General features: G+C 52.5%; 1 protein-coding gene across 1 annotated transcript in view; it reads left to right on the top strand.

The window, feature by feature from the left end:
- Positions 1-13,047, top strand: part of Cep112 (centrosomal protein 112) — a 494,900-nt gene extending 481,853 nt beyond the window's left edge. The window contains exon 28 of the transcript XR_008222117.1: positions 12,937-13,047. The gene's annotated coding sequence lies outside the window, so the exon portion shown is untranslated. The remainder of the gene's footprint in view (positions 1-12,936) is intronic.
- The last annotated feature ends 5 nt before the right edge of the window (positions 13,048-13,052 follow it).

The following is a 13,052-nucleotide window of genomic DNA, read 5'->3' as shown; positions in this document are numbered from 1 at the left end:
CCCAGCGTGCTCTTATCTAATAAAGTACAAGAAGGGTTCACGCCCCCAGTGTGCCTTGCAACCTGGTTCTTAGCTTTTGCAAGATGAGCTGACTGGGCAAAAGTGTTATCTGAGAGATCTGAGCTTGCCGCTCCCCTCCCTGAGGGATGGGTCTTAATCTGTGGCTTCAGAATCTGGGTTTGGCCCGCATGCTCAGGGTTTCCTGTGACATTACAGGTAAATCAGCCCCGGGCCTGAGGGGCCTTTGTAAGGCTTAGCTGGGGGCTGGCTTCCAGATCCCTCACTTGGTTGGTGTGAGGGCTGTTTCCTAATCCCAGCGAAAACACTGTGGACAGAGTTACAGTTTTGAGCAAGACACAGTGAGTGGGGGAGGGTGGTGTGTGCTTTTAATCCCAGCACTAGGGAGGCAGCTTCGGTTGGATTTCTGTGAGTTCGAGACCAGTCTGGTCTACACAGAGTTCTAGGCCAGCCAAGTCTCTACATTGAGACTGTCTTTAAAAAAAAAAGTCATCACAACCTTTTGAAACCTAATCTCAGAAGGGACATCCCAGCACCTCTTCTACATCTTATACTGTCAATAAATCCCACCTTTGGTCAAGGGAAGGGAACTTCATAGGGCTTGGATGTTAAGTAGGGATCCTAGAAACAACCTAGGGTGGATCCTACACAGCAACCACTAAAGGCTTGGCTTTGGCAGGCACACCCCCCCCACACACACCCCGACACACACACAAGACTATTCTAGCACATAGGCAGGCCAGCATCGGCTCTCATTGTCTGTTGCATGGTGCTCACCGCTGTTAAATAATTCCCATGACAGTCTTGTCCACAATCTACTTCTATTATTCCTTGAGCCATATGCCAGGCACCAAACCAAGGATCCAAGTTCATAAAACATGGTCCCTGGCTTGAGAGGGGCCCAGACTGAGTACATAGGACAGAAAAGTATGGGTCCCAAGTACTGCAGGAGTTCAGAGAACAGGCACCACTCCATGCCCAGGGAGACCAGTACTGGACATGAGCAGAGAAACTGGAGAGAAGCTGGCCACCCTGAGGATCCTTAAAAAGAGGGAGGGAAGCCAGGTGGTGGTGGCACATGCCTTTAACCCCAGCACTCAGGAGGCAGAGGCAGGCGGATCTCTGTGAGTTCGAGGCTAACCTGGGCTACAGAGTGAGTTCCAGGAAAGATGCCAAAGCTACACAGAGAAACCCTGTCTCAAAAAACAAAAAACAAACAAACAAACAAACAAAACTAAAAGGGGGTGGTGGATAATGAGCTGCCATGTGGGGCTGTACATGGTAAGAATGGGGACACAGCAGAAATGAAGCTGGAGATTGCCAGAAAGTCCCTCTTAGGAGCCCATGCTCAGGTGCTGGGCCCTTATGTAAAGTCTACAGGCAGTCGGGAAGGGATTTGAAACCAAGCACTGACAGGGCCAGCTTTGAGTTATGGGATGCACACTATGATAGCTATATGTAGGGGGAGCTGAGCTGCAGGCATGGAGAGCAGTTAAAACGGGGGGGGGGGGGGGCGGGCGGGGGATGGTGAGGCCATTGTCATCCAGGAGGATGTCTGGCTCCATGAGAGACACAGGGACACAGTGGCTTTGGGTTTGTTCTTGGTTGGTTGTGCAACCCCACTGGGGTTGTGCAGTGTTAAGTACTGAACCCAGGTCTTCTGCATGCTAGGCAAGCATTGGCTTAACTGAACTGCACACAGAGCCCAGCTCTGTTTCAAGCATGTTAATTGGGACTATGGCTGACTTAGCCAAATGTGGCCATGATGAACTAAGACTGTAAAAGAGGCCAGAGTTACAACTTCTGGAGACCCTGGTCTCCGGACAGTTCAGGGAATTCCCTGGAGAAGAAGCCGAAGGACAGAGTATAGCTTGAGTTTTCCTGCCTGGATCACGGTCAGGACAAATCTGTCTCACCCGCCAGTCCCACAGCCACTCAAACCCAACCAAGTCAACACAGAGACTTATATTAGTTACAAACTGTATGGCCGTGGCAGGCTTCTTGCTAACTGTTCTTACAGCTTAAATTAATCCATTTCCATTAATCTATACCTTGCCACATGGCTCGTGGCTTACCGGCATCTTCATATGCTGTTTCTCATCGTGGCGGCTGGCAGTGTCTCTCTGACTCAGCCTTCCACTTCCCAGCTTTATTCTCCTCCTTGTCCCGCCTATACTTCCTGCCTAGCCAATGGCCAATCAGTGTTTTATTTATTGACTAATCAGCAACACATTTGCCATACAGAACATCCCACAGCACTAGAGGCCCAGTGGAGGGAAGATGAGGTGTCCTAGGCTAAGTGGGGAGGAACAGAGGAGAGAGCGACTGTCCTGTAGGCTCCGTGGCTCCACAAGCAGGACTTTTTCTTTTCTTTTTTTTAAAAGACAGTCTCACTATCTGGGACTGCTATGTAGACCAGGCTGGCCTTGAACTCACAGAGATGCCCCTGTCTCTGCTTCCTGAAGCCTAGGCCAGCACACTCAGTCAGATTTTTTTTTTTTTGTTTTACCAGCTTGGAAATGGCTTGCTTGTGAGAGAGACTGTAATGGGTTAACCAGACCGAGAGAGGAAAGGCAGTGTAGACAGCCAGTGTAGACCCTTCGAAAGGAGCTTGTCAAAACTTTCTACTACCTGAGTTCATTAAAGCCAGTCAGATGAGGGGTGGGGCACAGCCACAGCACTGGCAGATCAAACAACAAGGCAGAGCATTAGTAGAGCTAATAAGAGAAGGTTCTGCAACATGGAACAACAGCTAGAAGGTTCTACAATGGGCTGGGATTCTGTAAAGCGGTCTACCCTTCCACGACAAATCCTTCAGCACCCCAGCATGGCACAGAGAGTCAAGAAACAATGAAGACATAAAGGAAATTGTTTCAAGCTCAGCTTATTTTTACTTTCCAGGAGTTGGTGTTTTGTTTTGTTTTGTTTTTTACTTAGCAAACGGGGCCAGGTGTGGTGGCATAGACCTTGAACCCCAGCACTTGGGAGGCAGAGGCAGACAGATGTGAGTTCAAGGCCAGCCTAGTCTACAAAGAGTTCCAGAACAGCCAGGGCTACACAGAGGAAACCTGTCTTGGAGTGTGAGGGAGTGGGGGAGCAAACAAGGGCTAGAGGAGGGGTTCAGATCACCTAGAGTTGGAGCTGCAGGTCGTGAGTCACCTAACATGGGCGGTGGGAACCAAACCTGCATCTTCTGCAAGAGCAACACAGGCTCCCAAATGCTGAGCCATCTCTCCGGCCCTCTTCCTGGAGGATTTTGATACTGGTGACCTCTCCTGCTTACAAGTTCAGGCCAACTGAAAAAGAGCCAGGCTCCAAAACCATGAACGGGAAACTGCTGAAAACACTCGGCCGTTTGTGGACCTGCTCGCTTATAGTGCACAGCAAAGGCTTTTCCTAATCAATTCAATTAGAATGTGGACGTTTTAAAATATTATTTCCCATGGTTTTCAATCTAACATGCCAAGGACAAATATGCTTCGCTAACTTTCTCAGAGAAATCTCTCCTTCCCTTGTGGCTTCCAAGTTCTCAGCATCCATGTTGCTACATGACCGCACATGTGCTGTTCAGTAGCCAAGCAAGGGGCCTTACGTCCTACGTAATCTGTGTAATTTGCCCTCAGCATGATCATGCAATCTATGTGCATGCATGGCATAGCTCTGTAAGCCCATATGTGCATGTGTAGGGGAATCTATAAAAAAAAGGTCGCAGACTCCTCCCCGCTTCTTCTCTTCCATCTTCTTCTCTCTCCATGCACAATCTTCCATAGGCCTAAAGCACATTCCCCTCTGTTCCTTCTCCTAATAAACTCTTATAGTGGGTTTTGTCGTACCTCGTGGCTTTTCTGTCATGGTAAACAGTGCTGCGTAACGAATAACATTGTGCCACTGCATAAAACTAACAATCCATACTTCCTCTTCTGCCCAAAGAGGAAGTTAGGAAGAGTGACAGGAAGTTGAGTCCAAGTTTTACTCTTTCTTCCTCTGACTCTGGTGGGAGTCCCCCCTCCCTTAGGTGGACCATGCCTACCGAGATGCCCATGGAAATGACTACTTCTGTGAAAGACTAGGAGTTATCCAGGAGAGGCTGAAAGAGCTGAGCTCCCAGGGTCAAGGAGCTGAATGAACTAAGTGTACTTTGGAGGGATTTCAGACTGCCGTAGTTTATAGCTGAAGTTTTCCTGGTCCTATCCGGCCCCCACAGTCCCACATCCGCTCAGACCCAAATAAACACACAGAGGCTTAATATTAATTAACTGCTCGGCCATTAGCTCAGGCTAACTACTGACTAGGTCTTATACTTAAACTCAGACCATTTCTGTTCATCTATATGTCGCCACATTTTCCCTGGCTTTACCTGTGTGCCATTACATGCTGCTCCCTGGCCGGCAGGCTGGCATCTCCTGATTCAGCCTTCCACTTCCCAGAATTCTCCTTGTCTGTTTATGCCACCTATACTTCCTGCCTGGCTACTGGCCAATCAGCTTTTTATTTTATCAACTAATCAGAGCAAATCATTCACAGCATAGAGAACATCCCGCAGCAGTAGTTCTTTTAGGAAAACATCCTGTCTTAGTTAGGGTTTCTATTGCTGTGAAGAGACACCGTGACCACGGCAACTCTTATGAAGGAAAATGTTTAATTGGAGCTGGCTCGCGGTTTCAGAGGTTTAGTCCATCATTGTCATGGTGAGAAGCATGGTGGTGTGCTGGCAGACATGGTGCTGGAGGAGCTGAGAGTTCTACATCTTGATCTGCAGGTAGCAGAAGGAGACTGTGTGCCACACTGGGCTTGGCTTGAGCATATGAGAGCTCAAAGCCTGGTCCCACAGTGGCACACTTCCTCCAACGAGCCACACCTCTTAACAGTGCCACTCCCTGTGGACAAGCAGTGGAACACAGGAGTCTATAGAGGCCATACCTGCTCAAACCACCACACATCCCAACCTCTGCCTTGGGCCTGCTGTATAAGCCCTGCTGTTAGTGGGCCCTCAGTAAGTCTCCCATCCACGGTATGGGAGGCACAGGGCTAGACATCAAGACCGCTAGGAAACTAACGTAGCTCTGATGTGGACATGGCGATCCTAGCAAACATCTTTACCTTCTGGTTGTGTAGTTTGCCTCGTCTTTTTAAGTGAAGGGTTAGATTAGACGATGCTTGAAGAGTCACCTGAGCTAGAAAAGTCTGTTATTTCTTGGTGTGTGTGGGGGGGGTATATGTGTATGTATGGGTGCATGTGACAGAGACCAGAGGTTGGCATCGGGTATCGTCCTCAGTCTTTCTTCACTTTTTTTGAGGCGGGGTCTCTCAGGGAACCTGGAGATAACCGATTGGGCTAGAGTTGACTGGCAAGAAAGTTGCTAGTTTTACAGGTACACTGCCATGCCCAGCCCTTTTGTTCTTTTAAATTACATGGTGTGTGTGTGTGTGTGTGTGTGTGTGTGTGTGTGTGTGTGTATGTGTGTGTGTGTGTGTGTGTGTGTGTGTGTGTCTACTAAGGCACGAGTGTGGAGGACAATTTGTGCGGGATCTTAAGTGGGTCCTGAGCGTAGAACTCAGGTTGTCAGACTTGGTGACCTTTACGAACTGAGCTGGGTCACAAACCAGGCCTTTTTTTTTTTTAATGGGTGGTACTGGGTCCTCAAGCTTGTGTGACAAGCATGTTACCAAGCAAACCTCCTCAGCAAATCTCTTTAGGCCTGTTTTTGTTGTTGTTGTTGTTGTTGTTGTTGTTATTGTTTTTCTCAGTACTGAATGGGATAGTCTTTGAAGGACTGCAGAAAGGCAAAAGCCTCTATTTTAGTTACTTTTCCATGTATCTCTGTGGCCAGATTTATTTTGACTGGATTTGTTTCGGCTCAAAGTTGAGAGAAATGCAGTCTATACTAGCAGGGTAAGATACTGAAGCACCACGTAGCTGGTCACACTGTATCCACATTCAGGAAATAGAGGCTGGTGGCTGCTATTCCTTGGCTGGCTTCCTCCTTTTATCCTCTTTATCCAGTCTGGGATTCCTGTTCATAGGAAGGTGCCACCCACCTGCAAGGTGGATCTTTCCTTCTTAATGAACCCATCTGAAAACACTCTCACAGACTCACCCAAGGTGTGTCTCCTAGGTGACTCCAAATCCAGTTAGGTTGACTATGAAGGTTAACCATCACTGCCCCTTTTGCTCTTCTTCTATAGGACCTCTGTGGCCAGCTTTCTGGAGTCACTAATTGATTCCTAATTGGAGAATGTCTTTGTCCAGAGGTTTGGCAATGTGGGGCTTTAAATCAGAAATGCCCCCAAGCATTCCCCAGCTGGTTCCCCATGTTGGGAGGCCATGGAACCTTTGAGAGTGGGGCATAGCTGGTGGAAGTAGGTCAGTAGTAACAGCCCTTTGAAGGTCATACTTGGCTCTTGGATCTTAGCTCTCTCTACTCCCTGGCCTACTGTGGTGTGAACAACCTCCATACACATATCCCCACCACCACACCCAGTGTGACTTCCTCACCATGATGACCTGAAATCCTCTGAAACTGTGAGCCAAGATAAATCTTTCATACCTCAAATTGCTCTCGTCATACACGGTGTCACAAGAACACAAGGGAAACCAGTATGAAAGTCTCTTTCCAACGCAGGAACAGTCCCTCGAAAGAACAGGGTCACTGTGAAAAAATAACCATTGTGGGGCTGGAGAGACGATGGCTCAGTGTGTAAGAGCACTGGCTGCTCTTCCAGAGGACCTGAGTTCGGATTCCCAGCAACCGCACGGCAGCTCACAACCATCTAGAACTCCAGTTCAGGGGATCTGATGCCCTCTTCTGGTCTCCGCTGGCACCAGAGAGGCATGCAGGCAAACTACCCTTATGAATAATATAAAAATAAAAATTTTGAAAATTGAAAAAAAAGAATTGAATACATACTGTGTGTCAACCTTGGGTACATAGTATATGCGACTGCTTGCATTCACCACACCCTTCCCATGGAACATCATCTATCCCGAGAGGAACAAATAAATGGCAGCCAGGTGGTCAGATGACCTACAGCCTCAACAATAGTCAGCCGCCTCCCTCTCTCTCTCAACAAAGGAACATTGTGTAAGGTGGCATTTTTTTCCCTAAGAAGGAAAAGTCAGAGTTCCCGAATCTTACAGAAATATCCTGGGTCTCAGCAACTCTGAGGTCCCAGCTGGCGTGACTTCCCCTCCACAATGGTTTTTGTGAAAGCTGACAAGGGTCTGCGATCTGGCTGGATGCCTCCCATGGAGCCTTTAGTCTTGTTTTCTGGTATTCTAGGATTTCAGCCCAGGACCGAATTCCAGAAAAGGACCCCCCTCTGCTTTATCAAACTTGTCTACACTTAGGCAAAGTGCACTCTCTATCCCCCGTGGGGTTTCACTTTAAAGGCAGGAGGGTGAGTGAGCATGTGCAGAAACCCATCACTTTGCTTTCCAGTTTCCAGGCAACCATGCAGGATTACAACAAGTCACATGATATTGCTGCTGCCAGGGAGAAGAGGAAAATGGCAAACTGCTATCTTGAGAAAGGGGTTGGGGACAAACGAAGGCCTTTGGATGCTCCTCTAGTAATAGTATCAACAAGTAGTGGAGGACTCAGTGCCAGAGAGGGCTTCCGGCTTCTCAGCGCTCGCCCAGCTCCTGATGGATGGATGTAAAGAGTCCCTCTGTACGTGAAGTTGGGGGAGGAAGGGGACAGGGCAGGGGTGAGACCGTAGAGATGGTGGAGTTGTTGGCCTGAGATGACCCTAACACCTGCTCTGGAAGCCCAGCGCCCAGAGGAGTTGTTACTAAGAAGATCCAAAACCACAAGGGACTCCCCAGGCTGCACTTCCGCTGCCCCAGCACTGGGATAATGAAGGAGCAGGAGAACTCTCTGGTTTAAAGGCAGCCTGTGATGATTGTGGGTGGCTGAGGGGCAGTGAGGGGTCAGTGGGGACAACTTGGAGGGAAGGAAAACCACCCATGAAGGCCCAATTTCCACTTCCTTTTTCAAAGCCTCCTCTTTTCTGAACCTTATTTATTTTGATTTGGAATGGCTTGATTTTTCTATGTCCCCTCCCCCATCCCCACAGAGTGTGTGTGTGTGTGTGTGTGTGTGTGTGTGTGTGTGTGTGTGTGTGTGTGTGTGTGTGTGTATGGGGGGGCACACATGTGAACACCCCTGATTGTTTGCATTGTAGCTGCTTCTATGGTAGGTTGTGCTTCTCTCTACATTACTGTTTGAGTAACACCTCTGTGGTCTAAGGGCCCCCAGGAAGCACAGTGTTGCTGGGGTTGATTAAGGAGGTCAGTGTGCCAGGAGGTGGGTCCAGGGTTCCATATACCATCTCAGGGCCAGAGGCTGAGAGCAGCCAGGAGCCATTGACCCTCCAGGATTCTGAAAGGCAGAGGGACCAGAGCTACCCAGTTTCCTCATACCTAGTAGTTGTCTCAATATACAGATGCATCATGGGAACATGCTTTCTCTGGTCTTTCTAGGAAGGACCACATTTCACAGCCTGGACTGCTGGCTTTATACAGGATGGCTCCTGGTTGCAGGGCAAGCTGGGTGTATTGACCATGGACACAGGGGGGCTCGTTCCTAGGTTATTGAGTTTGGAAGCTTGAGCTGTGAGAGGTCTCATGTTCCTTGCCACAGCCCCAGTTCCTTCTCCAGGAGAACATGAGTGGCACTTGCTCTTTCCCTTTGGACAGTCAGATTTCTCACCTGTTTCAAAGTTCTGAAAGCCAAAATGATTGTCCTTCATTCATTTTTAAGTTAAACACGAAAGACAAAATGAGCGACTTGAGAGTAAAAACTCTGCACAGCAGTATAAAGCCAGGGCGCTGCTTCTCGCTTCTTTCCTCTTTTTGGATTACTTTCCTGTGGGTTTTGTTGTAGTTATTTTGTTATTGCTGTTGTTTTGAGACAGTCTTAAGTAGCTCAGGCTGGCTTCATTCAAATTTACTCTGTCAGTCTTGGAATTCTCATTCATTGGTTCTACCTTTGAGGCGACAGTCACTTGTCATCAACGCTGGTTTATATGGCGCAGGGGTGGAGGGGTGGAACCCAGGGCTTCCAGAGCTGTGTGCATTCAAGGTAAGAACTATATTCAGGCTACATCCTCACCTCCACCCCCACCCCCAAGAAGGAAAAATTTCTTAGCTCGACCATGAGGAAACTTTCTGCAACAAGAGATAAATAAATAAGTGCTCTGGGCTTATGACATTTTTTAAGGGCTGTGTGCCTTATAAACATTTTGGGGAGAAGATGGGAAGGAATTCAAAGGTGACAATGGGGTGAATTTTTATACTTTAACACTGCATGTGTGTGGGGGAGGCATTCCACGGCAGTTTAATATGCAACATATGGGATGGTGGCAGCCTTTTGGAAGAGCGTGGTGGGCACGAATTTGTTGAGAGAAGTCCATGCATGTACAAGGAAGGGTCTGAATGCCATGCAAGTTTTCAAACTGGGGAATTGTTCCCTGACTACTAGCAGGTCTGTGGAGACAAATTCACACCCCCACTTCCACACAAACACGACTGCATATCGTCCACCAACTATTCCTATATTAACTCAAACAGATACTGGAGCACAAGTGCACGCGCGCGCGCGCACGCACACACACACACACACACACACACACACACACACACACACACACGCACACATGTGTCATGCCTTCCGGGTCCCAGCCAGAGTACGCCCTAAGACACTTGGCCAGCGGATCCTAGAGCTACAGCTCCTTCCAGCAGGCCCTCCAAATCTAAATTCCCAGGGAAACTTGAATAAAGGTAGGAAAGTATTTGATGATGGGGGCGGGGGTGGGCGCTCTGCTTGCTTGCTTGCAGTTCTTGCCGTGGCCAGAGAGCTACAAGGAACCGGCATTGCATAGCCCGAGAGCTCCAGGGCAGACAGGGGGAGGAGGCATGAGCAAAAAGGCCGGGGAACTTGAAAGATGAAATCAGAAGTCTGGCCGAGAAAGCCCCGGGGCCGGGGGCGGACAAGGACTGAGGAAGGGTTAACGCGGGAGCGGAGTGTGCGACAGGGGCCGGGCCGGGGCGGGGCAGAGCGGGCGCGCGCTGTCCCTTTAAGGCGGGCGGCGCGGGCCGGCCGAGCGCCGCTGTGATTGGCGCGGCGGGATCACTGGCTCCCTGAGCCCGGCCCGGGGGAGTCGGCTGGAGCCGGCTGTGCTTTGATAAGGTCCTGGCAACTCAGTAACGGCCCGAGAACCGGGAAATAAAAATAAGCCCCCGATCGCGATGGATTCCGGGGCCGCCCGGAGGCCGAGGCGCCCGCCTCCCCAACGGAGAGCTCTGCTGTAAAAGGTGGGGTCGGAGGCTCTGTCCCGGAGCAGCCGCTTCCAAGAAAGCTCGGCGCGGCCGGGGGCGGCTGGCAGCGGGGTACGGGGCCACGGGAGGGGGCGGGCGGGTGCAAGTCGGGGCAGCAGAGGGGTGCGGGCTGCATGGCCCCCAGAGGGGCGCAGGAGCGCGCTAGGCTGGTCCGGGTGCGGCTCGCGTACCTCCCTTCCAGGACCGTGCGCTCGGCTCGCGCCTTTGAAGTGCACAGTTAAATCCACAGCGCAGTTTTTGTTGGAAGCGCCCGGAGGACATTTGGTGCGCCTAGTGACTGCTGGAAACAGGACCTGGGTTGAAAGCCGGCCGGGCGGGGGGCCGGAGGGGCCGAGGGGGCGGCCGCGGCGGGGGCGGAGGCCCACTCGGATCTTTTGCATAAAAGGGGCAGCGGGGCGCACGCTCCCCTCCCCGGCGCGGAGCTTGCTCTCGCCTTGGGATCGTTGTTTTCTGCGCACCCCCTCCTCCGCCTCCGCGAGATTCCCCCATGTTCCCCATGCCCGGGCGGGCCCGGGGGGGGCCCGGGGCTGCCTCTGCGAGTCCAGCGGGGGACCCGGGCCGGGGCCCTGCCCGCGGCGCCTGCGAGGTCTCGACAAGGAGTGCGCCAGCGGATCAATGGTGAGTGCGGAGGCCGCGGCGGTCGGGCGGCCCGCGCGCTTTGATGTGCGGGGCGGCGCTTTGAAGTTGGCAGGCCGGCTATTTCGGGGCGCGCTCCGGGCCGGCACCGAGGGGAAGCTGCGGGCTCGGCGCCCAGCGCTCCGGGGGGTTTGGCCGGGCGGCCCAGCGCGCGATGCGCCGGAGTCCCCTCCCCAGCGTGGGGCCCGGGGTGTCGGGGGGCCGGGCGGGGAGACTTCTCCAAGTGGCGTCGGGGTCGGAGGCGGAGACGGGCAGCTCGCCCTCGGGGGTCGAGTCGCCGTGGGTGTGGATGAGTCGGGGTGTGCGTGTGCACGCGAGTGCCTTTGGTAGGTGGGATGAAAGGGTGACGGCGCCCCCCGCTTGCCCTCCCCGCCCCTCCCCCGCCCCCTCCCACTTCTCTCCCCGCTCGTCTCCCCCTCCCAACCGCGGGTCCGCGCTTAGGTGCCCGGAGCGCTGGCGGAGGCTCAGTCTGAGCGCCGGACCGGCCGGAGTCCGGGGCGCTCGCGTCCCCCGAGTTCCTCCTCGCCGCCCCTTTTGCGGAGAGGCCGAGACTCCGCGCGTCGCCATTTCTGGACTAGGCGGCTGCTTTCCGTGCCTTTTCTGCGGGAACCTCTGCGAGGCTTGACTCCTGGTTGTGACCCCCAAGCGGGGCTCCCGGGGCTCCGGCCTCGCTCCTGGTGGATTGCTCACCGGGATACTGGAGGCGTTCGTTTGCAGTTGGGCCGGGGAGGGACGGGACCGAAGGGGCTCAGGAGATGAGAACCCGGCCTTGGCGGCCTTCATCTTCCAGGTAACGGCGTCGCACCACCTCCTCTGCGCCCGGGTGCGCGGCGTTACCCGCGGCCCCGCCACTTGGCGGGGTTTGTGCTCAGCCTGGCGACCGGAGGTCCGGGACTGGGGCGGGGTGCACCCACCCAGACCCGGGGTCTCGAGGAGCTGGCCCGGCGTTCCTCCCGGCCCCCCGACCCGCCCCTGCCCTCCTTAGTTTGATCCTTCCCTGGCTAGAGAGAGCAGCTTGTTTATTGGTTAGATAAGACTTCTTTTCTTTTGGAGAAAGAATGGCTTGGGATCAGTGGAGTTTGGGATTCTTGGCACAGGCTGTTGTAGCGTGAGACGCCTTCTGATCTGGTTTTGTTGGGTTCGCGGCTCCAGGAGGTGGATTGGGGGAGCTGGGGGCGACGGGTCTCGAGGTTTCTCTTCTCTCTTTCAAAGTTTGAAGATCAAAGCCTCTTACAAGTGAGCTGGTTTCTGCTTTGGGGAAGCGAAGAAGACAAGAGGTGTAGATTGAGCCACGTTCTTAGTAGAGAGTCTTGAGTATAGGCAACATTTTCATCAGGGATCTGGGGGTGCATGTTGATTTCAGGAGTCCCTGAGCCCCTTCCCGCCGCTGCTGGGAGGGCTTTTTTTCGGGCAAGGATCTTCTGTAAGAAGTGGGACGAGGGAGCGCAGAGGGAGGGAGTGGTGGGGGGAATGGGAACCAGATGCCGGGGAAGGGCACGTTGAGAGCTTGAGTTATCTGTGCAGAGCAGAGTGGGGAAGTTTACTGAAATTGGTTTCACCTGCGCTCAGCCGGGCGGCTGGCATGCGAGTTCTAGTTGTGGGAGGGGGTCCGGTTGGGCTACCCTGAGTGTCCCTGGGACCCGCGGGTGTAGGGAAGGTTGTGTCTTACACCTCCCGTGTCCCTCTGCTTCTGCCTCACCTTCCCCCTCCCATTCTTCACCCCTCCCCGGAAAAAAAGTGTGTGGGGAGCTCAGATTTCGCCTTTGAAAAAGCTGCGTCGGATACTTGAGATGAGCACTTCGCGGATAGCTGGGTTGCTTGATTTGAATTTGAGGAGTTGAAAAGCCTGTTTACTTTCTTGCTTTGATGTTGGGTAGATCTGGTTTTGATTAGATCAATACCCTTTTCTCTCTCCCACCTCCCCCCCTTCCTTTTCTTCCCAGAGAGGAGGCTCAGATGAGCCCCTGCTGACTTGAGAGAGACCAAGCCGATTGCTGAGAGGAACTGGAAGAAGAAAAAGGAGGAGGAAAAAAGCAAAACAAAACTCAGCGAGACGCTC

The sequence above is a fragment of the Peromyscus californicus genome, unplaced genomic scaffold (assembly GCF_007827085.1).
Source record: "Peromyscus californicus insignis strain IS unplaced genomic scaffold, ASM782708v3 Scaffold_3__1_contigs__length_106647218, whole genome shotgun sequence".
Lineage (NCBI taxonomy): Eukaryota > Metazoa > Chordata > Mammalia > Rodentia > Cricetidae > Peromyscus > Peromyscus californicus.
This window is presented reverse-complemented; position numbering and strand designations above follow the sequence as displayed.